At 43.0% G+C, this 23238-nt stretch overlaps 1 protein-coding gene across 9 annotated transcripts in view; it reads right to left on the bottom strand.

Moving 5' to 3' along the window:
- The window catches only part of NCKAP5 (NCK associated protein 5), a 436628-nt gene that overhangs the window by 358423 nt on the left and 54967 nt on the right, over positions 1 to 23238 (bottom strand). For 5 of the 9 annotated variants that reach the window (XM_040560987.1, XM_040560990.1, XM_040560988.1 and 2 more), the window contains exon 1: positions 7733 to 8004. The exons of 3 other annotated variants lie outside the window; for them this stretch is intronic. The gene's annotated coding sequence lies outside the window, so the exon portion shown is untranslated. Of the gene's footprint in view, positions 1 to 7732; positions 8045 to 23238 lie in introns of those variants that run through there. One more of the 9 variants, XM_040560983.1, reaches the window with a different exon arrangement.

Raw genomic sequence — 23238 nt, forward strand, 5'->3', positions numbered from 1 at the left:
GTACTTTCCTCAGCATGAGTTTTTTTTTATTGTTTTCTTGGAGGGGAACAGCCTAGGACATAGGCAGTGAGGAAAGAAAGCATACTTGGCTCATTTCGAGGAAGTGCTAATCGCTGACCCATATTTTGAGTCAGATCCTGGCTCAAAAGGGTGGTTTAGGTTGGTACCACAGGACTTCTCGCCCCAAGGGTGTGCCCTAAAGCCGCATGAAACTGTCGCATCCTCCCTCTCTTCCCAGGTGAGGAACCTCTGAGTTAGAGTTTCAGCTCTGCCCCACCTCATCCCTGGGTGAGCCACCCCATCTAAGATGAGTGCAGTGGCAGCTCAGGGGATCCAGCCTCCTAGGCCACCAGAGTGGGTATCTACGGAGCCGAGCTCAGCATCCCCCTGTAACACACAGGATCCAAACCTGGAGCTCAGGTAGAGAGGAATAAGTAAAATGAGGAAAGAAAAACTTGCTTCCACAACTGACAATAGCCAGTGGGGGAAAGCGAGACTGTGTGCGTGCTTTACGAGCGAGACAGAAGCCATCAGTAAAATGACCTCCCTGCCAAGAGCAAGGAATAGTGGCTAGGAGCGGTGGTACCTGCCTCTGCATCGTCATGCTGTCTGGGGCTGTGCGTGGTCATCTCGTGAGCCGTTTCCCTCCCAGGGCTGTGTCAAAAACCATAATCTCATCGCTAAATTCTCATCAATGTCTGTTTAAAGCTTTTTCTTGGGACAGAGATTTTTGTGGTAATCGAGAAGAAAAGCAATTCACTTGATTAAAGATTGGTAAATACAAGTGACAGAAATGGTTTCCTACGAACATCATGATGTATTCCCAATCAATAACCCCATGACAGACCTGGAGCTTAAGGGAAGGAAGTTATTAGTTTTAGTAAAGGCTCATATAATTAAATGTAAGCCTACAGATTCCCAAGCAGAGAAGCAAGGAGAATGGCCAGGCAAGACTTTTCAGATTGTTCTACTTTTTTCTCTTCCTTTCAGTTGATTTGGTGCTTTCATTTAATTGTGCAATTTGAAGACAAAGGCGAAGATCTTAGTCTCACATGTTAGGGCAAACAGCCAGTGACATAACAGAGAACTGTTTATTAAAATGTTAGGCCAGGTTTCACCCTAAAAGTGTCCTTCAGTAGCAGCCAACAGTGGATGTTAAAAATCCTTAATGATTTAGCTGAACTTTTAGTAAGTCATTAATTTCTAAATGTTTCTCATGTGTAACTGGAAAGAGCAACTAAGACTTAGCACCAGGTTTATCCAATCCCCATATTGGGCTGATTTCTGGTAATTGGGACTTTAGCCTTTCACCTCTGGATCAGTGTTTCAAACTCATACCAGGTTGGTATTGAATAAAAGTCATTTCCATCAGCAGGCTGTTCAGAAACCTCTGTGAAATATTGCAAGTTGGTAGTGGACAGGTGTCTATATAATTTAAATACACTTTGCAAGCACAGTTGGCACCCTGGAATTTTCTTATTATGACTCTATAATTTGCTCCCCCCTGCTCATAAATGGGAAGCATTCAGGAGCACTGATATGTCATTTGAAAACAAGGAGGATACAGTGTTCTTCATTAATCCCGCAAACAAAGTACCTCTGTTTCTAGAACAGTTTTGAATCCCCAGACAAATGCTTTTGTGCACTGCAAAGATTATTATTCAGTCTAGTAAAACTCATGAACCATAAGTAAAAGATCAGCTTTAAAAAGTGATAAAACCCCAGAACCCTATAGGTGTGTGACAAGATCTCCCAGTTGGTGTTCTGTCCAGCATTCACTGCGAAGATGCTGTGTTTCCACGCTGTCAACAAAGCAGAATAACGCAGCATATCCCATATATCTGTGAATCTGCATTAACTGAGTTAGCACGCCCAGATATCCACACTGAATCAGAGTACCTTTTGTAGCAAATAATACAATGAGGGTCTCGACAGGAAAAGATATGCCGAATCTCAACTTGAGGCGGTTTTGCTGACTAGGAATCAAGGCAACAGTTTTATGCATTATCAAGATTTGGAGGACAGGCAGAGGAACAGCACAACATTTTTTGACTTTTGACTAACCAAGCCATAATTCAAGCCTCAAGCCTTTACCCTGTTTCTCTTCTTTAGCCTCTTTAAGCAGAGGTTTTGTCGGAAAACACGACATACTGATCTCCTCGTGTAGTAACGAAGAGCTAAGCAAGGCAGAGCGCTTCAGGCTGAGGCCGTGCGACAGATGCAGCTGCACAGAACTGGGGGATGTTTAGAGGCTGTTGTGGGGATCTTTGTGGATTTACCAGCGACTCACATCTGTGCCAATGAAAGAAATAAGGAGAACGTTATCTGGAATCCAACCACCAACGAAGGATAGCTAAGCACAATACATGTACATGATGTTTCACACCTCTGAAAAGAAACATCATTTGTTCTGACCTCGTTTGAGACGTTAAAAGATTTATAAGAACACCGTTATGCATGGACTAAGGACCCACCTGAAAAAAAGACCCCCCATCTCAGGGTGGGAACAAAACAGAAGAGATTACTTAGCTCAAGAACTGAGTAACTTTAATTTTGTGAGAAGGTGAAATGAATGCATACACCCACTCCCACACCCCCACTGCCCCCAAAAAGCAAAGCCAAGGCGTTACAGTGGTCCTACTGGGGACCTCTCTGGGGTTCTACTTAAAAAGTTCTCTAAAAATTTTCTCCTACTAGGAAGTTTCTCCTTAAATTGTTTTCCTTAGTCACTCATTTCCTCTCCACTTGGCAACTGAAATACAGAGGCAAACACACTGCCAAACAAATCTCAGCATTCACCCCTCGTTCCCCAATTTATATTCATTAAAACTAGTCTGCTTTTTACATACATTTCAGAAGGAATGGTTAAGAGGAGGAAGAAAACAGAAATACGTAACCAAAGCAAGTATCACACACCCATTTCAACACATTTCCATCACGTTGTCCAGAAGAACATATATAGCCTGCTCAGACTGAAACACAAAACCCAAAAGTTACAAACTGTGAAGATGGCCACTGTTAACAAACTGCAGATGCATGAGACCTATCCAGAAAGACCTCACAAATCAGCAATGAGGGAGAAGAGAGAGCAAATCATGCAGAAACTATTTAATCAATGAGTAAAGACAATTATAACATCTGTTAATCTTTTGTGTAGGTTATAATTAGATGCTGCGGAGGAGTAGCCTTTAAGGGGGGAGGCAGGGAATCCTTTAACATCTGCTAGAAGGGCAAACACTGTGCAATAAATGACTTTAAATGCAATCAGCAAAATGAGAGCTGTGCAGAGTTCACAAAAGGCCTGTATAAAAGATTGAGGATAACAAAATATTTTGCCAAAGGTCAACTCCTGCAGCACAAGAGCCTGAATAATGACAGCTAGTTTAGAGGCCACATCAAAAACAAACGTGATTGTACCCCTGAAAAACAATTCTTTTCTCATTTGTGTCATTATAGGAAAAGCACATGCTGCTGCTGTATATCACGTCAGCTTAATGACTTATTAGAGCTGTATCTATCAACCTTGAACAGTTGCGAATAAACAGGTAGCTATGATGCATTTCAAAGATCAGAATTCATTCTAATTAGACTGACACGGAACTGTGGTGTGCTGTAAAAGTGATGTGAGTCTTATTTTAAATAATTAATCATTCGGTAGCTTCTAAAAAATCTAATTATTTACTCATTTTGCCCTTGAAAACAACCATATGCTTTAAGCTGCTACTCACTGAAAATGTGAGCCCAAGAGGGAGTTACTTTATCCAGTTTAACATGGCCCTCTACTGGCAAAATAACCCCCAAAATCTTATCACTATGAACCATTTTGTCAGATCCAGGGAGCTAAGCAGCTGAAAAGATCCTACATTTTAAAGCAAAGTTACCCCATGTTTTAGAAAACAGCAACGCGGGGCAGAGCTTTTGGAACATGTAGAAATTAAGCCATTGTTAGTGTCCTCTCGAGTTCCCCACTACTCCTTTTACCCAGCAGATGCAGCTCTGGTCATCACCAGAGCACTGGAGAAAAAAAGCCAAGAGAGCATGTCTGGTGGGGTAAGTCATTTTAGAAGCAAATGCAATCCTCTTACTCGTGTGTCAAGTTGCGCTGTATTCCTCAAGGAGCGCTGCTGATTCCAAAGAGGATCAAATCACACATGAGTTCAGTTTGCACGATTAGCTAATACTTAGTACTAGGAAAGTAAGCATGATACAACCCAGCTGCAAAAAGAAGAATAGCATTCAAAATACAAATGGTAACCACCACCAAAAAGCAAATCCACTGCACAAGGAGCCCTGCTTCTTTTTTTTTTTTCCCCACCATTACTGACAACCCACAGTGGTGATTCAACACAGCTTCAATCAAAGTGAAGCAGACAATGAAATTCGCCTCTGTTGTTGCCTGCAGTAATTAACTCTTCCTGTTTGCATTATGTCTGAGCAACAAAGAAACAAAAGGATACCGTAAACTGTTGAATTTAACAATTTAGATAACAATGAATTATAATAATCAATTAGCACTGTCAAAGACCAGAATTTATGGCATATTTGCTTCTGCACAGACCTATTGTGTGCATGCTATCCAAGGCTAGTTTGGCTCTGGAAAACAAACACTGTCGTCTTGTGGGCAGGTTATCAACCCCGTGGTTTACCAGTACCATTTGTTCTGTGTCAATACCAGTAGTCCATTTTTTAGCAACATAATTTTTTATCCACCGTTTTATAATCTAAGCTACTATTCAGGGCCTACATCATTCACAGCCCAGTGTTGGTGCCAGCTTCCAGAACCTGCTGCTGCAGCCCAGACCCCATCCCTGGGATTCACCCCAGCTCTGGATGCCAGTCCAGGGAATCATACAAGATTTCTAAGTATTTTTCAGATAATAACAATCTAACTTTCCATCCCCAAAACACCGTGACCAATGTATGCAACCATCAGGGAATACTTAATGCACTTCAGGTTTCTGCATGGTATATGGGAAGTATCATCAGGCAGCACGGAACAGTACAAGTGTTAATGGTTCGTGTTTTAGTTACACTGTACATTTATCCTACTTTATTACTAAAACTTCACTTCAGATGCTAAAGCTTCCAAAGGTGTATTAGCAGTTTTGGTAGGGATTTTTGGGAAGCATAACTCCCGTCCTGCCAGGAGCTGAACACGGCAGAGCACCTCACCGTGCCTGGCCCTGGAGAAGTGGCGCTAAGCTCGGCAGCCAGCGGTGCTCCCCTTGGCACCTGTGTTCCGTGGCTTTTATCCCAACCTCAGTCCCACTTGTCGGCTGATGACAGGCTGGAGTCTGCACTCATTCTGCTTCTTTTCAGACGGCCAGAAAGCCCGAAGAATTGCCATTCTGCTGGCAATTGTCCCCTTTAATGCCATCCCATAATGTTATCAGATAATATGCGGTGTCCTTGGGCTTATTTCACAGACCTGTAGCCTCTACCCAGGGAAAATCCAACCAGGGGATCGCTCGACTGAAAACCAAGCTTGCTCTGTAGCCTAATTTGCTACATTGAAATATAGAAAAGAAAATGTAAATGTGAGAAGGGAAATGTAAGAAAGAAAAATGAAAATCAAATGGCCTCAAGCTCATCAGGTTTTGAGAGTCTGCTCCTGCTCTTAAAGCAATTATCTGAAAATTTGCTCTTGACTGAAGTGGAAGGGGAATTGTACCTTACCACAGTGTATTTAATGGGGCAAGATTTCTACTTGTTTAAATCTAAGCCTCAAAACACTTGTATGCAACTCACGCGATGCACAAGAACGAGAGCAGAAAAGTCCATGAAGTTTTCTTAAAACAGGAGTGAGATCCACATTTGTAAGACCGAGACTTGCACGTAAAATTAATTTAAGTGGGAAAGCTAAGTGGGCCCTGATTTTTTTTTTTTAATCTCAGTTTTTGTTATGAAGGTCCTGTAGGCATTTGCCACCATGATGCCCGAACTTTGCAAATGTAAATACACTTATCAGCTCACAGCAGTAGATCATCATTACTGACCACAGGCTGACAGAGGGAAGGAAAGACTGGCCACAGGAGTCAGCGTGGTAGGGCTCAAACCACCTCGCCTTCAGCCTGTTCCCTCTCCCCAGCGAAAGGCTCTATCATGATGCCCTGTTCTTCACTTCTAAATTCAGTGGCAGCTTCTACAAAAAGGTCTTTTAAAGGAAAAACTCTTTCAAGGAACATATAAACTTTTTTATTTATACTATTTCTGAAGGAAGAGGATGAATACACAGAATAAAACTCTATGCCCTCACTTAAGCCCCTATTTAAAGCCCCCAGAACCTTTGCCATTCTCATGGCATGGCATCAATGCAGAGCTAAATTTAGGGCTCTTTTTTTTTTTTTTTTTCCCTTCCAAGAGAATACACGTCAATTCCAAAGACAGAACAACGGGTCCTAAGTTGCACATCTTACATGCCAAGCCACATTAAAACATCAAAAGAAAAGACAGACAGGTTTTGATCTGCTATAGAAACAAGGTCACTTGAGAGAGGCATCTGCAGTTGCAGCCACCCAAGCCTTAGAGTGAAGCCCCAGTAATCTGTTGCTGTGTGTGACTGAGAGGCCTGGTAAACAGTCAGTGGCAGGAGAGGCAAAAAAAAATAAATAAAAAAAGTCAGTGCTAATAATTAAGGAGGAATCCTCCTGTTTGATTGATTTGTGCTGGCTTAGCCTCATATACTTGCCCATCAGAGTCATAGATTTCTGATTTCATTCTTTAGAAATGTGCTTTGTCTCCTCAAAGATCATTAAACAGAGGTAAACAGTAATAAAAGAGATCCTCATACACGGTCCTGTGATCAGGTTACTTTCTGGAAGAGCCACTGCAATTGAAATTGCAGTAATTTAGAACGGGCTCCTGTGAAGGGCTGAAATGCGAAGCAGGAGAGCTGTGGTTTGTTACCAGCTTTTGAAGAAGGTAAACTAAGTTTTAATAAATCACTGCTCTGGGTCAGTTTCCCCCTCTGTAAAATGGGAATAACAACATGACAATCTCACCTGGTTGTCACGAAAATGAGTTAATTGGTGGCTATAAACATAGCTCTGTCCTCAAACAGCAGGCAGTGCAGAAAAAGTTTATTTCACAGCAGTTACCAAAGTAGCAGTGTTTCTGTCCTGATGTGTCAGGATTTGTTGGATTTCTAACATAAATACTCAAAACAAAATAAAAATGACTGTTTCTCATATAATTGACAATTCATTTAATCCAAAAGGCGTCAGATTTCAAAGCAGTGTATGACTCTTTCTTTTAAACTAACTACCTCCGGAACTTGAACAAGGGAAAAGAGTAGAAATAGCCAAGTTCTACTTTAAATCTCTGCCTGCATAAGCAGCAAAACAGTTTTAAAAGAAAATGTATTAAAAACTATAAGGAAATGATATTAAAAATCCACACTAATTTTGAGTATTCAAATAAATGCCATGAACTGATAAAAGAACAATCTTTAAAAGACAGCCTGCTTTGTTTGATTAATGACAATATGATATTTTAAGAACCTTAGAGTTTCACCAATTATATTAAGAGAGTCACTTCAGTGCAGTCTCATGCAAACAAAAGCTAGATTCAAGTTTTCATTTGTCCTTTATCCTATTACAGATACATGGCTGCAATTACTAACTACATACTTGCTGCTCTTTTAATTAAACTACAAACAGCAATGCTGACAAATTCCTAGAGAAAAATAAGCTTTACAGAGATGATAAAAACACTAAAACAGCAAAAGTCTTACTTGCAGCAGTTCAGTCAAAACATGCCAGCCCTGGAGAACTCAGAACCGTAAGAAGTCTTTGCAGTCCAGAAATTCTCTCGAGTTTATCCAGTGTTTATTTACCAAGCTTTAAAAGTCTGTGGTTAGAAGAACAGAGTTAGCTTTCTGCACCATCCACAGCACTACAGAAGTCCTCCAGTAACAGCAGACATGAAGTTTGCTGATAGTTGGGTTTTCTGCTGCTATGTAGTTGCTCAGTACTTGTAAATACAAGCTCTGTGGACAAAGTCCCAAATGACATCACAGGCAGCTGCTTATTGTTGAGTCTTTATTAACTGACTGTCAAAAAAAGAAAAGAGAAGAGGAAAGAAAAGCACAAACTATCTTCCCTGCAGCACAATTTGCATCTTAGTAGGAGTTGCAGTGCTACACACATAAATACTTCTGTTTACCCAACTGATGTTTTCTTAGAATGAATAAACAGTGTTTGCAGGGAAAGCACAAAATTAAGAACAACCTAACCAGAGCTGCAAAATGCAAAGAGTGCAGGGAGAAAAAGAAAAATTAAAAGTGTCAGCAGTGCCTTTTTCAGAATTTACCCCTGCATTCTCCTAATTCTTTTGTTTATTTTAAAGATATGCAACTAGGGGTGCAAATCTGCATGGATTTAAAAGCACAAAGCACAGAGTTTTAGTAAGCTGAAATGAGTATTTCAACTAATTCCTAATTTTAAAAGTTACACAATTACAGACTTCTATCTTTACAAGATTTAAGCCAGTTCAGTGTCAGTTACAGTGTGTTCTGAAGAAACTCTCCTCACTTTCCAAGGGTGAAAATATAAGAAAACAAGAAACAGCCTCAAACGTTGTTTTTCACCCGGTGATGAGGGTGTAAATACTGACCTTTCCTCCTCTGAGTTGGAGGTCCAGGACTAGGAGGTGTTTTGGAGCTGAAACGCCCACTCAGCACCTGGGGGGCAGGGGGTACTCACCTGAGCACTGGCACAGGCACTCATCTCAATCTATCCCCTGTCATTGAGAGCTCCTGCCGAAAGAAAGGGGCTGGGAGCCTGTGCCTTGGTTTCTCAGAAGTCTGTGCTTTCAAGTCAGAACTTCAAACGCTGGAAGGGCACCACCAAGGGCTGTGACAGACAGAGCTCTCTCTTATCTGCACGCTCTTCCACACGAAGAGCTTCAATATTGGGAAACGCCTCGCCACTCGCATCCAAACACCCTTGATTGCACGTTCCACACACAACAAAACAGAAACCTGAGCTCAGAGATGAGCTGAAGCCAAGTTTTTACAATGTTCTCGACTGCTACACATAAGAGTAGTAACCCACATTTCTGCCTGGATTTACAGCGAGCAAATCAACCTGGGGCCAGATCCTTAGCTGATGTATGATCCTTAGCCATATCATGCTAGTTGCAATGACACAGCTGAACGACAGCGGTTAGCACTGGCTGAAGATCTTACTCTTGCCTGCAAGAGCATCATTAAAGATATTTTGCGGCCTTGATGACAAACTGCCTGATTTCCCCGGTGCTTGCCCCGAGTGGCAGCGATGCCCTGCTGCCACAGAGCCACGGAGCTCGCTGGAACCGCTCGCACCAGCACGCGCTGCCTCTAAACCTAAGCTTGTGCCTTGAAGGAGCTGTGCTGTAATTCCCCTACCTTCGCTCCTGTGGCTCATCAGCCCAAGCACACCAGGAACAACAGCAGGCTGTGCCACCAGGAGCTGCATTCACCACCCTGCCTCATAGGGCTGTGCTCCATCTTCTGTCACAGTCAGCAAGGGTTTGTGTCTTCTCCTTAAACCCTGGTCCAGGAAACCTTCCAAATACTTTGAAGATGACATGGGCCATGGGAGTAGTGAGTACTAACACGTAACATGCAATAACGTGCGCTTCAACACATGCAGCTTTAGGCCCAGCTGTGCAAGTGCTGTGCTGCAGCTACTCCTTTTAAAAAAAGAAAAAAACACAAAAGAGACTGCATGCTCACATGTACGGCTCCACAAGACATCAGCGGGAACAGGCCCATCCGTAAGATCAGTAGAAGGGCCATGTTCTGTTTAAATTCAATGCCAGCTTGCAGTGCACCATCTCGAGCCAAGGATAAGATTTGTTTTTTCACCTGCCATTACAAGTACTGATGAACGTTAAATAACTGCAAAACACAGATTACGCTCCAGCTCTCTTGACAACAAAACTGTTTTGTAGCATGATGCTCATGCAGGCACACACTTGTAGAAGAAAGCAAGATTCATAAAACAAGGAAAACCCTGATTTAATAGAAAAAGCCACATACTTCATGAAATGAAAAAGGACAACCCTTAAGAGAAAATGCAGCCTGTTACCAGGAAGTATTTGTAGTATTTAGCAAAATTTATCATTTACTCAACTTCCTAAAGAACTGTGATGTGTTTCCAGGCTAACTACACCCAGCTGCAGAGGATCCGGAGAGCAGACACCAGGCAGACCTCTCTGGTCAGGGAGCTCTGCAGGGCAGTGGCATCAATTCCCTGAAACCAGTTTTTTGGAGACTTCCACCAAAATAAGTTCTCTCTTAATCCTTTTCAGAACTGGTAGATCTTGCAAAAATAAACGCGCAAAGAAACCAGTATTGAGGCTTGTGGGGTTAAGCAGTAGGTTATTCTTCCCAAGATGAGAATTCCCATGCGGGGGCACAAACAGATTCTGCATTCTTCACATTACAGCCCTTATTACGGGAGTGGCCATTAGCTCACCCTCCAAGTGCATTTATCCATCTAACTTCTATTCTAGGTCATCGTAAGATACAGTTACTGGCTGCGCAGATACAGCTTATTTTTGGCAGGAATGCCATGGCTTTTGTTAGAACAAAACTCACAACAGAAGCCTGTCCTTGACGAGCTACAGGTTGACTGCAAAGATAAATGAGTGGAAGTCCTGAGCTACAGCAGTCGCTCCCGGGCTGAACATCTGAGGACTGCATCAAGGGACTAACTCCGCTTCACGCTGCCACATTTTCAATGGGCAGACAGCTCAGATGAGACATAATGAAGTGACCTAAGTACACGCAGACATTAGTAAAGCTTGTCAATTCACCTACCCCAGTGTAGGCAGGATCTGTTAAAAACCCAGTGTCTCATGCCAATACAAATCCATACTATCTCCAATACCGCTGTTTGCTTCTCACCAGAACAAGATCAGGAAACAGCTGGGATCCTGGATGCTTACAGTCCCTTCTCCACAACAGAGCCATAAAGCCGTGGTGTGAGCTGCTCGGCTCCCATCAGTTGAACAGGAGGTGGGTAGAGCTGAGAGGATTTCCAGCCAGGGCCACCTAACAACAGCGCAGGGAGTTCTGCGTGCTTCAGCACAGCTTCACGCGGTGAGCCCGCGGGCCGTGCAAAAGCCTTTTTGTACCCGATGCCTGGGGCAAGGGCAGGCAAGCTGGCAGACTGAAGAACAGCATAACCTAGAAAGACTAAACTGCAGGACACTCCCATCCCAACAAATTGCAATACAATACAATACGAGGTTATGTAGCATAATGTAATACAATAGCTCATATTATATAGAATACAATAATCCCAATATGTTATATTATTATTCCACAATAAATACTCAGATCACTGGAGGGCAAATTTGAAAAATAGTAAAATAAATCACAGGCTGCAGAATTTGCCCTCCTTGGAGTTGCACACGGTTGGAAGTCTTGGGCTGATCCTTAAAATATCACAGAAATTTCCCCAGAATGGCACCAGGGAACTGGAAGCAAAATGTTCTTTGGAAATTAAAATTATTCTCTCTTTTACCATCACAATTAAGTACCAGTTTCATAAAACAAATACCTAAAAGCATGTGGGATCATCACATGTTAGCACAGTAAACACTTTTCTAAGCCTGGGGTAGCTGGCAGAGAGGATAAACAACAGAACCAAGTAAAAATATGTGGAGAGAATAAAAGGAAATGTGTGGAGGCGGTGTATGAATCTCCTCAAATACTCACTGTCAAAAAAGGGTCTTCAGCTGAAGCAGTTTGATCAGGCTGGTAAGCTTTTGATCACAGAAACAGTTTGGGTTTTAACCTTACTAGGTGATTTTTCAAAGCTTTTTACCTCCCCTGCTTGTCAAGAATAGGGGAAAGGTCCTTAGCAAAGCAAGGTTTTATTGCCGGAACAAACAATAGATCTCTCCTTTGTCACATTTACGAATTTAAGCTTCAGAGAAAGCAGCAAGTAAGATGTAACAACAGTAAGTGTGCCCAGTTGGCCATTCTGCCCCATCTGGGGTCACGGGACGTTATCCATCTGGTTTGTCCTTCCCAGCCCTGCTCTGCGCACATACTGCCGCACGCTCCCCACCACCTCGCAGACAGCTCTGTGTAATGGGCCGCGTGCTCCCCTGTACCTAGCACTCCGGCACCTAAAAAGACGATATTCCACCTCCTGGAAGAGGACAGTTACACAGAAACATTTCCTCTACCTCACATCCTACGCTACAGGAATCCTGTCCTTAAGTGCCAGGATAAACTTGACTCCATATACTGACAGATTAGAAAAAGAATGGCTAAAATGAAATGTTTTATCTAACCTTTCTAGATGAACTGAGAACTAAAATGAGCACCTACCATTTTTCCAGCTGTAACAGTGATTTGAAATCAATTCCTAAGTCTTTTTCGGTTCCATGCTTCAACAGAATTCCAAAAAAGCATTCACAGGTGAAAATTGATGTGATGACTTCAAAGGACATTGACTTTCACTATAAATTGCCTCATTGTAAAATACATTTTTAAGCAAATCATACCAAATCTATTTTGAGTGTTGCCACTTGAGCCAGGAAAGGGGAGGCAGAAGCTGGATTTTTAACTTGCAAAGGAACTCAGAAACATTTTAAATGTGATTACTAAATACAAGTACCTTTGACTGGCTTTCATTAATTTCCTGATTTAAGCCATTATTCTTTCTTTGCCTTTCCTGTTGTTTCTGGAGTTGTGAGACTGATTAAGCCACCAGTGACCTTAGCCAGAGTTAATTGAAATCAATGGCATTAGTGCATTCTGGAGCAGGCCCAAAATCAACCTGCGTTCAAGGGCTTTTGTATATCCTTAATCACACGGGTAAGTCTCTGAAAATTTAGATTCCAATGGGTCCAATCATTAAATCAGTTATGCAGTGTTTGATTTCACATAGGGACAGTGGTCCCTCTCTGGTTATCAAAAGCGGTCTATACTAAGAGGAGAAGGTTATTTTCATAATTTCTTTCCGATGAAAATACATATTTCTGCAGGTGTTGGTGTTCCAGCAAGGCTGGCAGCTAATGGGAAAGCTGACTAATTTGCACTTTCCTCCTGCCTTTTCGGACGTGTCCCTGTGTGTCAGGAAGCAGAGGTATCAGCTTGTGAAACACACATTCCTCTGATGCGAGCATCTGGCCTCTTGGCAGCCAAGTCGTGACAGGTTCTGCAGCAGCTGTGATGGCTCCATGCTCTTTCAGATGTTTAAACAGCCTTGTTTTCTAGCCTAGCTGTTTGTTTTCTGCTGCACTCCTGGACGAAAGCCCGTTTGCCCTTTTAATCAATGAACTGGCCGTTGGATTGGAGCAATCAGTTACATTTTTGTACATGTCAGAGCAGAGATTCTTGCCCGGGAAATGCCAGCTACACAGCCCTGAGCTCTCGACTCGATGGTTGCACTCCTCTGGCTGCACCCTGACACCTTCACCCACCAAAGGAAGGGCCAGTCGTCTTCCCAAAGCGAGGGCGAGTGCTAGCATATCGCCCTCCGGCCCTCAGTCACAGAATTGCCTCGCTCCTGTTCTATTACAGGACCTGGTAATCAGACTGAACAGAGGAAATAAGGAATACAATTTATACATTTCAGATGGCTTTATAAACCGTCCTCCCACGTGCACGCACCAGATGGAGATAAGGATCTGGCTGGAAGCTGTACCCTTACGCTGTGCGGCACAGAGGTAGCAGCACATCGACATACTAAGGGGAAAACTTCCTCAGAGAAGATTACATAAATCAGAACTAAATTTTATGTAAATTGCTTTCAAACACGTAATGCAAATCCATAATATAGCAAACAGCTCCAAACAGTTCCCTTGAACGAACGAGCACTCGCACTCCTAACAGCTGGGATGGTGTTAGGGATAACACAGCATCTTTTGAAAGCTCTCACAGAGACCTCCTGAACGCTGGGAGCTGGCAGCCAGCTCTCGGCCATTTGTAAGCCTCTCTCTTCCCTCTCACTCCCAGTGATAGCCCATGTCTCTCTGTAACAGATGCCCTCTTTTCCCCTTGTGCATTACTGCTTGTGGAGGAAAACTAAGTAATGAACTGACTGGGGCAGCCTACTTTCTCCCTTGCCAGGCTTTTACTCCAAGTTCTTCTTGTACTCGACATAGGAAGCTCTTTTTGTGAGGTACCACTGCTCCTACTTCTGCCTTTCTGTCATGAAGAGGCCAATTCCTGCTCCTGCCCCAGCAGGGTGAGCTTGAGGCGGGAACAAAGCTGCCCACTATCTACCTGCATGTGTTTCATCGATCCCTTGATGAGGACTTAGTAACCATCTGATGGGCCCTATCACCCCCTCTATTTGCCAAAGGGCACACACAAAGTTAATCAGTACCCACGAGCAGCTGTGGTCACTGGCCAAAGCGCTGCCGTGAGAGCAAGGCAGCGGCGTCCCCACAGGGCCCAGCCACACCAGGGCCTGTGAGGCCCAACACGGTGACTAAAACGGGGCCCTCAGCTCCGCTCTCTCCCAAAGGCTGCAAGAAAACAGCAATCCTGGGACTGTTTGAGAAACATTTATATCATTTAAAGCTCTCTTTGGGCGTTTCAAATTCTGTCTTCAGAGCAGGATGGGGAGGAGCCACTACCAGCATATGACTTGTCAAATCAGAGCCACAACAACACGCCTTGTTTTAATACCACATAATTCCATACTGTGACACATCGCTGGGCTGATAAAAGCATCCTGCTTTCCTGACTGACTATTATAAACAACAGTCTACCTGAAACACCCTGCAAGTACGCTGCTCCCACAGCACCTCTGGGACCCACAGAAAGCTGATCCAATGGCACAGGTAAAACCCCAGGGGGTAAGCTGCCTGCTTAAAGCCAAAATGGAGTCACCAACACATTAAAGTCTGGGAGTTACTGCTCTCTGTACTGCCAACAGGCCCCTGAACAACAACATTAATTCTTACCAAAAAGCACCTCAATTCAAGGCCTCTGGCCTCCCTCCGCTGCCCTCTTGAAAAATCCTGGGTTGTTGTAGAAGACGGCGATAAATTGCACACCCACTTTCAACACACAGGATTTCAACAATATGCTATGATTACCTTAAATCTGTGAAATATAACAATTCGTAACAGCCAGCTAAACAGTTTTCAGGGAAGGGGACCAAGTGTGGCTTTGCAAAAGGAATGAAGAAACAGCCAGAGATTATTTTTGTGACAAGAAAAGTTTCTCAGTATTCCTGCAAAATAAAGCCCTCCTTTCTGTTTGTCTGGCTCGAAAGGGGCAGGTATATCAAATGAAGGCTGTTCTGGTTTATCACACTGCCTTCTCTACTACAGTACTGAAGATTTTATGGCATGCTATAAAGAGAGGAAAAACTCATCTTGTAATCATATAAACACTGTGAACAACACAGAATAAGTATCAATTACTTTTCAAGTTTCAGTGATAGCCTCAGCCCCTGAGGATAATTTCAAATGGTATGATAAAGACTTCAGTTAGATTAAAAGCATCAAAAGCAAGCTAGCGTTCAAAAACAAACAATTCACTCTCAGCTACCTAAGTTACAATAAATTTCCTGAACTGGCAGATTTCCCTCCTAGCTGTTCAGCTGTTCCTTCCCCACAGGTAAAACAAGTCAATCTGCTTGAGAAGACAATTTGCCACCCAGCTTACTTAACGCTACACGTTAAAATAAAATGAATAATTTTGATGTCAAAGTGCTGTTTTAATGTGAACCCATGGTTAGAAGAAACAACCACAACAGAGAAATGCAATCAGCTGCTGCTGACTTCCATACAGATTAGATCTAAATGAAATAACTGTCCGGCTTTTGGTCTCATATTTTACACCGAACTTTCCTCAATTCCTGCAGCAGGTCGCTGCAGATATGTTATTCTCTGTTTGCTTTAATCTCACGATCCACGTTTTTCTCAGTGACATTAGTATAAACACAAATGTGACTAACAGAGAGCAGTAGATCTGTGATAAATTTTTATTCATCTGGAACCAAACCAATGATCAAGTCGTGTAACACGCTAGCGACTCATCATAGCTATTGACTTTGTGCCAGCGTATATGACGGGAAAGTGCACAATAGTGTAGAAGTGCAGAAAAGCAGTACTAGGTGATATTCACACAGTGCAACGCAGTGACCTGCAGAGGGGCTTGAAGTGTCTTTCAACAAGCTACCTGGGTTATGGGAAGCAGCCCTGCAACGTCAGCTCCCTGCACTGAGCAGAAGGAAGGGAGGACTTCTCAGCATCGCTGCGGTCACGGTCCTCCACACACACACAGCCTACCCGTGGATACATGATTAATGAAATGGGCTATCGCCAGCCAGAACCACTTGCTTAGTGTGTTTGGCACATCCTAAAAATAGAAACCCTTTACAGTTTTAACTCGGAGATTCTAGCTCTAATTTGGGTTCTAGGCTGCATTACCATACTACTTGGATCAAGTCTTGTGTACTGACTGAGAGGTCGGTCATCACAGACACATGGGACAGCTTCTCAGGCATCTCCCCTTCCTTCTTGCTGCTTCCTTACCCCTCGAACAGGATGGATACAGCAGCCCCCAGAACGCATAAGTGTGTCTCACTCTGCACAAGTTAGCATTACCGGTTGGTATTGCTCATACCATACCACAGGTTTATGGACAATGTCTAAGAATTTTAACTAAGGCCCCAAACATTTCATTCACTGCCCATAATATTGACAATTTCCTTTCAGAGCTCTTCCAAACATCCCAGAAGCTTGGACGTGAATAATTTCTCCAGTGCTCTAAGTTTGGCACATGTCTTTAAACAGATGGAAATTACTGTTATGCAGCCTTAGGACATATCAAGATCTCTTTTTGTTTCCATAATGAGGCCCAATTAATACCTACGACTTTCTGCCACTCAAATGATTTCAAAATATCAGGATTTCAGCCAGAACAGCCATGCTGATGTGCGCTTTCATGATTTAATCTAACTGTAATTATCTAAACCGATATCAACGTCAGTAATGATAGTCATTCTTATTCTACAGGAAACTTAGGTATTCTGCTATATTCAAAATATACCTACTATAAAAGACTTCCCCTTCCCGTTGCAGAGACAACATTACACCTTAGTGAGGCTTCAAATTAGAGTAATATTATTGAGCTAGATAATCTTTGGGGAAGCCTCCATGGAAGTTTTGCTGCAAAATATGATGGGACAGAGCAGTTGTCACTGTGTGCAATCTTACCACATGGCAGGCATTAGAAACATCTGCACAGAGAATCAGTGTGGAATAGCTGTTTTGTAGTGTGATTCACTGCTAATGTTGCAGTAACTTTTCTGTGTAGACAAAGCCCTAAAACTAGGTTTCTATTTTTAAGACTTACAAATTTCAAAAGCTTTTACAGAAAATGATAGCCATGAAGATGCAGTATTTATAAAACATCGGAAATGAATAACTTAATTATAGCTTATTTACCCATCAGGACCAGGGTTACCACTCCCCCCTTAAAAAGTCAGTTTATGAATGCTTGAAATGCTCATGGCAATTCTGGAACTTTGTCCTGTTCTTGAAAAGTTTGCTGTGATTACTTACTATTTTAAAACCAGGCAACTCTAGGCAAATAATAAGATGACACTTCTTCCTAATTAACTATACAGCTGATATGTTTTTCCCCACCTGCAGCGCACTAGAAACCCTTTGAATTAATTTTCAGCAGCTTTGCTTGATCCACTAGGACTGTTCATTCACTGTGGTTTCCAGCTGCTACCTAACATACCTGAAAATTTCCACCAACCTCAGAATCCTGGCTGTCATATTCAAAACAGATTGAGAAATATTTTATTAGTATACCCAGATACATTACAAAACAGAAATGCTTTTCAACCAGGACAAGGCTGAACCAACGTTATTAAAATATAGGTAAACTGAACATAAGCAAACTTCTTTCTTCTCTCCTTCTTTCCTTAGAAAGATTCAATGACAAGACAGTTGACAAGATAAACAATAAATGCCACTGTGTCTTCATGGGCACTATGTACATACAAAGCAGAAATGGTAAATATCGTGGCAGGAGTTGGTTTAATATTATATGCTATGATTTTTAAAAATATATTTAATTACTACTGTCAGAAGCTGTGCTAAAAATAGGTTATTGAGCCGCATTTTTTCTAAATGACAGATAACTGTAGGAATGCAGCATTCACAAGGAACTGTTTGTACTAGGCACTGTATTTCTCCTCCACCCAACAGCACTTCCAGCAGAAGATCATATGAATTCTGCAAATATATCAAGGAGAGAATAGACACCAAAGGCTGTAAAAACCAGAAGATCATAGACATGCAAGTATATGCAGGTGTTATAAGCAAACTACATTTTTGTCCTGCCAAAAAGGCCTCTCTAATCTCAAGTCAGTGAGAATGTCCTCATTGCTCCAATATTTTCCCCCTAGCCACAACAATTATTTAAAATACATGTATGCAGCCATTTGATTTTTTCACCTAGAACGATAACCTCATGTACACGTTGAAAATCAGCCTACATATTCGGGCTATCTGTACAGTTATTAAAATACTACCATCAGTCTTCAAGAAGGAGAAGAGCTTGGAATCCAGCTCTTCCTGTAGCCCTGACTCAAGCTAATTCTCCCGAAGCTGAGTGGAGAAGTCAGACCCTACAGGGAGGTTAACTGACGCCAAATCTCTGCTCCACTGGCCCAGACCTACAGAGCTGGTTTGTTTCGGAAGGGTTTGGTGCTAATGGCTAAAACCACAGCTGCCTGCTATCCAAGCAGCTGCGTAGGATGTGCTGCCCTGTGCTGCACCAGGCTGCTGGCGTTGCCAGTGGCCGCTGGAGCTGGGCTCTTGCTTGTGGTCCGCTCCTGAGGCAGAGCCATAAATCAAGGTATCTGAGTCAGCACAGCTTTAATTTACTCAAAATAAAGGCATTATGAACCTATATAAATGCCCCCGCTTCCACTGGGAACAGCACTGTCCACCAGTGCTAGGAACTGGAAACCCAGCTTCCCAAACCGATGCCAAAGCAGGGGAGAAGCACGGCAGCGCCTGCGCTACACTGCCTGCTGGTGGCCCCGCTGATCTGGGCAGCAGGTAACGCTGCCAGGCCCCCTGAAGTGACGAATCCCATGCCTTCCAATTATCAAGTATTCGTTTTCTATGGACACCTGGGGAAGATAATTGCCCTCCCTCAAGATGGCATGTTCTGGAAGTGTTTGTGAGGAAAGTAACACCGGTGTTGGGAGCAAGGGGCACTGCTCAGAGACAGATGTTTATCCAGAATGTTTTCCCCTAGAGTTCCAATGAATGCTGGAGAAGTCTCCCTGGCCACCTCAGGTGTGGAACACCTTTACCGCGATCTCTTCTTGCTGCCTGCAGTTACCCCACTACCGGTGTCTGCGCCTTACCACAGCGTTTACCCCTTGCTCTAGAATGTGAGCTTTAATTAAACGTTTCTACACCTTATGCCTGGAAGGAAGATTTATCAAAACAGGAACAGAACATAAACCTTGAGCCTATATAAAGCCTGAGACAACAGCTCTGAAATTCTGCTAGTCTTTTTCAGCATGATGCTGAGGTGAAATAACAGTACTTCATAGAGGCAGCTTCACTGAAAACACCAACTTATTAAATAAAAATTAACGAACAACTCTTGCTGTTTTTTGCCACTGTTTTCAAGGTGGTCTAACAGATTTTACCTTCAAGTCTTACTGCTTTCCTCCCAATGACCCCAAATGGAAACCTGTATTGTTTTTCCTATTCAAAACTTTAAGCATGTTTAGAAACAAGCTATTAAAAGACTATAATAAATTGAACAACAATATAATGGACTTATTTAGTAGAACTTTCCTAATAATATATATTTAGATGTTTAATTAGGCAAAAGCACCCTCCTTTCGAAAACAGCTGGGCTGCTGACCTGGAATTTCAGAAAACGATGGGAGCCAGGGGAAGGCCTCCACAAAGGCCTCCACAAAGCCTGCTGTGTTGCTGTGGGTGTCACGGGCGCTCAGAAACTGGCTCTCATCTGCATGTTTAGCATCCTGATAAAAAACCCAGCTGTGGGTCTGCTGGTGGCCACTGGGAGCCCGTGGGTTGCCCTGGGCTCTGGGCAGGCGGAGAGGCGAGCTGCAGGGCGGCTCCACAGCGCGCATTGCCAGCAGGAGCAGAAGCCGCAGGGGCACGTCCCGCCCCGCTTGGGCTGATCCCCGTCCCGCAGCCCTGCCTCAGACAGCAAATCTTTCAGCCTCGGGGGAACGGCAGGCAAACATTTTAGTCACGGCACACCGCTGCGGGCATACAAAACCAGTTTTGTTTCGGGACAGAACCACAGAAACAACGAGGCATGGGACTGGGGTCACAGATGCTGGGTCCTGCCCGCTGCTGGCCAGGAGGGCCGGGGCACTTCCCTCAGCTCCCAGGTGGAAACCACCCAAACCTTCCCCGGCTGGGCGCATGGCACCCGTTTGGCCACAGAGACACGCTTCAACTGAGCTGAGCCGCCCCACGGCCAGACCGTTCCCACACAGGAAGGACTGGAACGCTGTGTGGGTATGGCAGGGCCAGGCGAAGATGGAGTGACGTCCAGGTGGGCTACCAGGTAAAAGGCCGCAATGTGGTTGCCCTCCATGCATCATTCAGCTCAGAGAGACGTGACATACTTGCACAAAATACCCCCAGATGATTGCATTCTGGTTTTCTTCCCTACCGTAATGAAAGAGATGAAGCTATTAAACTTTCCCCATGCAAAAATCTAATTTATCATCCATACCAAGCTCAGCTTTGCAACCACACCGATGTTCAGTGATGAGTGCTATAGCAGGCAGTCCTTTTGTACAGATTAGCTTTAAAGTCTTCCGCACCCGTGCACCATCTCAAATCTATACAGCCTTACAGCTTACAGACACTCACCCAATTAATACATAAGTGCCTTTGCAGGATTATATGGGGGGAAAAAAGGAAAAGAAGAGGGAACCCAATGTACCATCCCCTCTCCTTAACTGAATGCCAGAGGTTGCCCCTTATTCCCATTTCTCTTTCTTTGCTCCTGCTAAGTATGAATGACAGCACCCAATGGACACGCTTCTGGCAAGAATGGAGCTTCCTTCCACGCAGAAGCGCTGCTCTTTTGAAGAACACACTTCAAGCTGCTAAGTGTTCTTCTAACACACAGCTTTCCAGTGTGAGTGACAGCTCCTCTCCCCCCACAGCACTCGGCAACCACACTTGCGCTAGGAAGATGGATTAAGCTCAGCTCTACCTGCACACTGTGCCACAGAAAACAGACCAGAAAGACAGAGGTCTTCAAGCCTTTTGAAGGTGTAAACACATTTTCTGACCTCACTTTCCCAATCACACTTCCATAGGTCGGTTGCACGCAGGGTCTGATAAATACCGAGCAAGTTTAAGGTTAATGTACACTGCTAAAAGATTGGACCACAAAAGTGAAAAGCTCGGACAAGTGGAAGCAAATGCAGTGTGCTGGCAGGATGGTGCTTTGTTGCACCACACAGACCGGAGCAGCTCCAGGACCAAAGCTGGTGCAAAGATGGGAATTTAGCTGAAAGCTGATGAAGCTCTTCCCAGTGCCACTGGCACTCAGGTAGCTGCGATCAAAGAAGGCATCTCACCTGAATTTTGTGAAAGCACAAAAATGAATTACCATAGGAGTCACCATTTCTAAGTTTCTTACTGAACTAGAGCACATGCAAAAATTTTACAAACCTCTTTGTGCAACACAATTTTCAGCACATTGCTGAAGACCTGAATTACTAAAAGAGACCGCATGCCTGTGTGACAGTGTGCGGCAGGGAAATGTCCGTGTTTTGAGCCCTACAAATCCTATTTGCCAAGAGATAGAATTGGAACTACTGGACACCACAGGGGATTAAACAGTTAACAGAAACATAAGAAAATGCACAATTACATAAAATACAATCTGTCAATCAGCTGTTGGGAATGGACTACGAGGATGCCAGTGTAAGTGCATGTACTTATACCCAGAGACCACTTTAAACAGTCAAGCATGATTTACACGTACTGCAGCTGTCACGCACACTATTTTTGACATTCAAGAGCCTATGCATACTGTCACTTGAAGAAATTTCTAGTTATTTGCTATTTTGTAGATCTGTAAATCATATAAATGCTCATATTATTACCATGTGCTCTGACAGAGCACATGCATCAGCAGACCATCTCGGAAGAACTACAGTGATGAATTATTGATAGTATCTCACATAGCTGGCAAACATTTATTTGAAAATCAGACTCCTGTGATACAGAACCTGCTTCTTTCCAATCTTGAGATCGACCCTAATGTAAACTATAGCATACAACAGATTAAAAAATATATAGCCTAGCTCTCAATTCATGTTCTCATTTTTATCATTTGATGGTTCCCATAAAGATTGTTTATTATTGATGTGAAATGTTGGAACCAAAATATCCTGTAGCTGGAAACTGGAAGTCTCAGTGACTGAGTCAGTGTGACTCTTTTGGCCTCCTCTCAATATGCTTTATTTCTTCTGTTGAATAAACAAGCAGTCCCATTCTGTAATGACAAAGCAAACCCGAATTTTCCCATATTGTTTTGACAGATGTTGTCAGGGACTGATTACAAAAACCTGTATACCTAGCAGATATTTACTACTATGATTTTCCATAGCGTAACTGAACTACATGCAGAATAAACTCATGTCATAAGAAGCTGTGCTAATGAAAAGCCTCTGACTATGGAAATTAAACTGCAAAATAACTTTTCCAACTGCAGTAAAATCTATTTTTAAAGGCACTGCAGGAAAAAAAAAAAAAAAAAAAAAACTGTGTTATTTGTTAAGTTGTACTAACAGGGCACAAACGACCAATGGACATGAAAGGACCAATTATCAAAACACCTCAGTGTCTGGCTCTGGCACCTTACAGGAGAAGATCAGATCTTTCTCTAAAGGTCTCCTTCCTCAAAAGCTCTCCGTGAGAACAGCAAGACCAACCTTTAGCTGACTGCTGCTTAGCTCAATGCATTTAGTCAGCATTTAGTCTGTTAATAATGGTTTTGAACTCTGTTTTTACAGTTAGTTGGAAAATGCATCAAAGCTGCTGGGCTTCAATTATAGCCAATTATTTTAAAGGGGTTTTGGGGTTTTCTGTTCCAGGATGGTTGGAGGAGGATACTGTTTAACTGACCACATCAGGGCATTATTTTAACAAACAATAAATACAAGTGGAATGGTGCTACATTACAATTATATGCAGAATTGAGAAATGGAATAGAAAATCATTCTCAGG

The sequence above is a fragment of the Cygnus olor genome, chromosome 6 (assembly GCF_009769625.2).
Source record: "Cygnus olor isolate bCygOlo1 chromosome 6, bCygOlo1.pri.v2, whole genome shotgun sequence".
In the NCBI taxonomy this organism is placed as follows: domain Eukaryota; kingdom Metazoa; phylum Chordata; class Aves; order Anseriformes; family Anatidae; genus Cygnus; species Cygnus olor.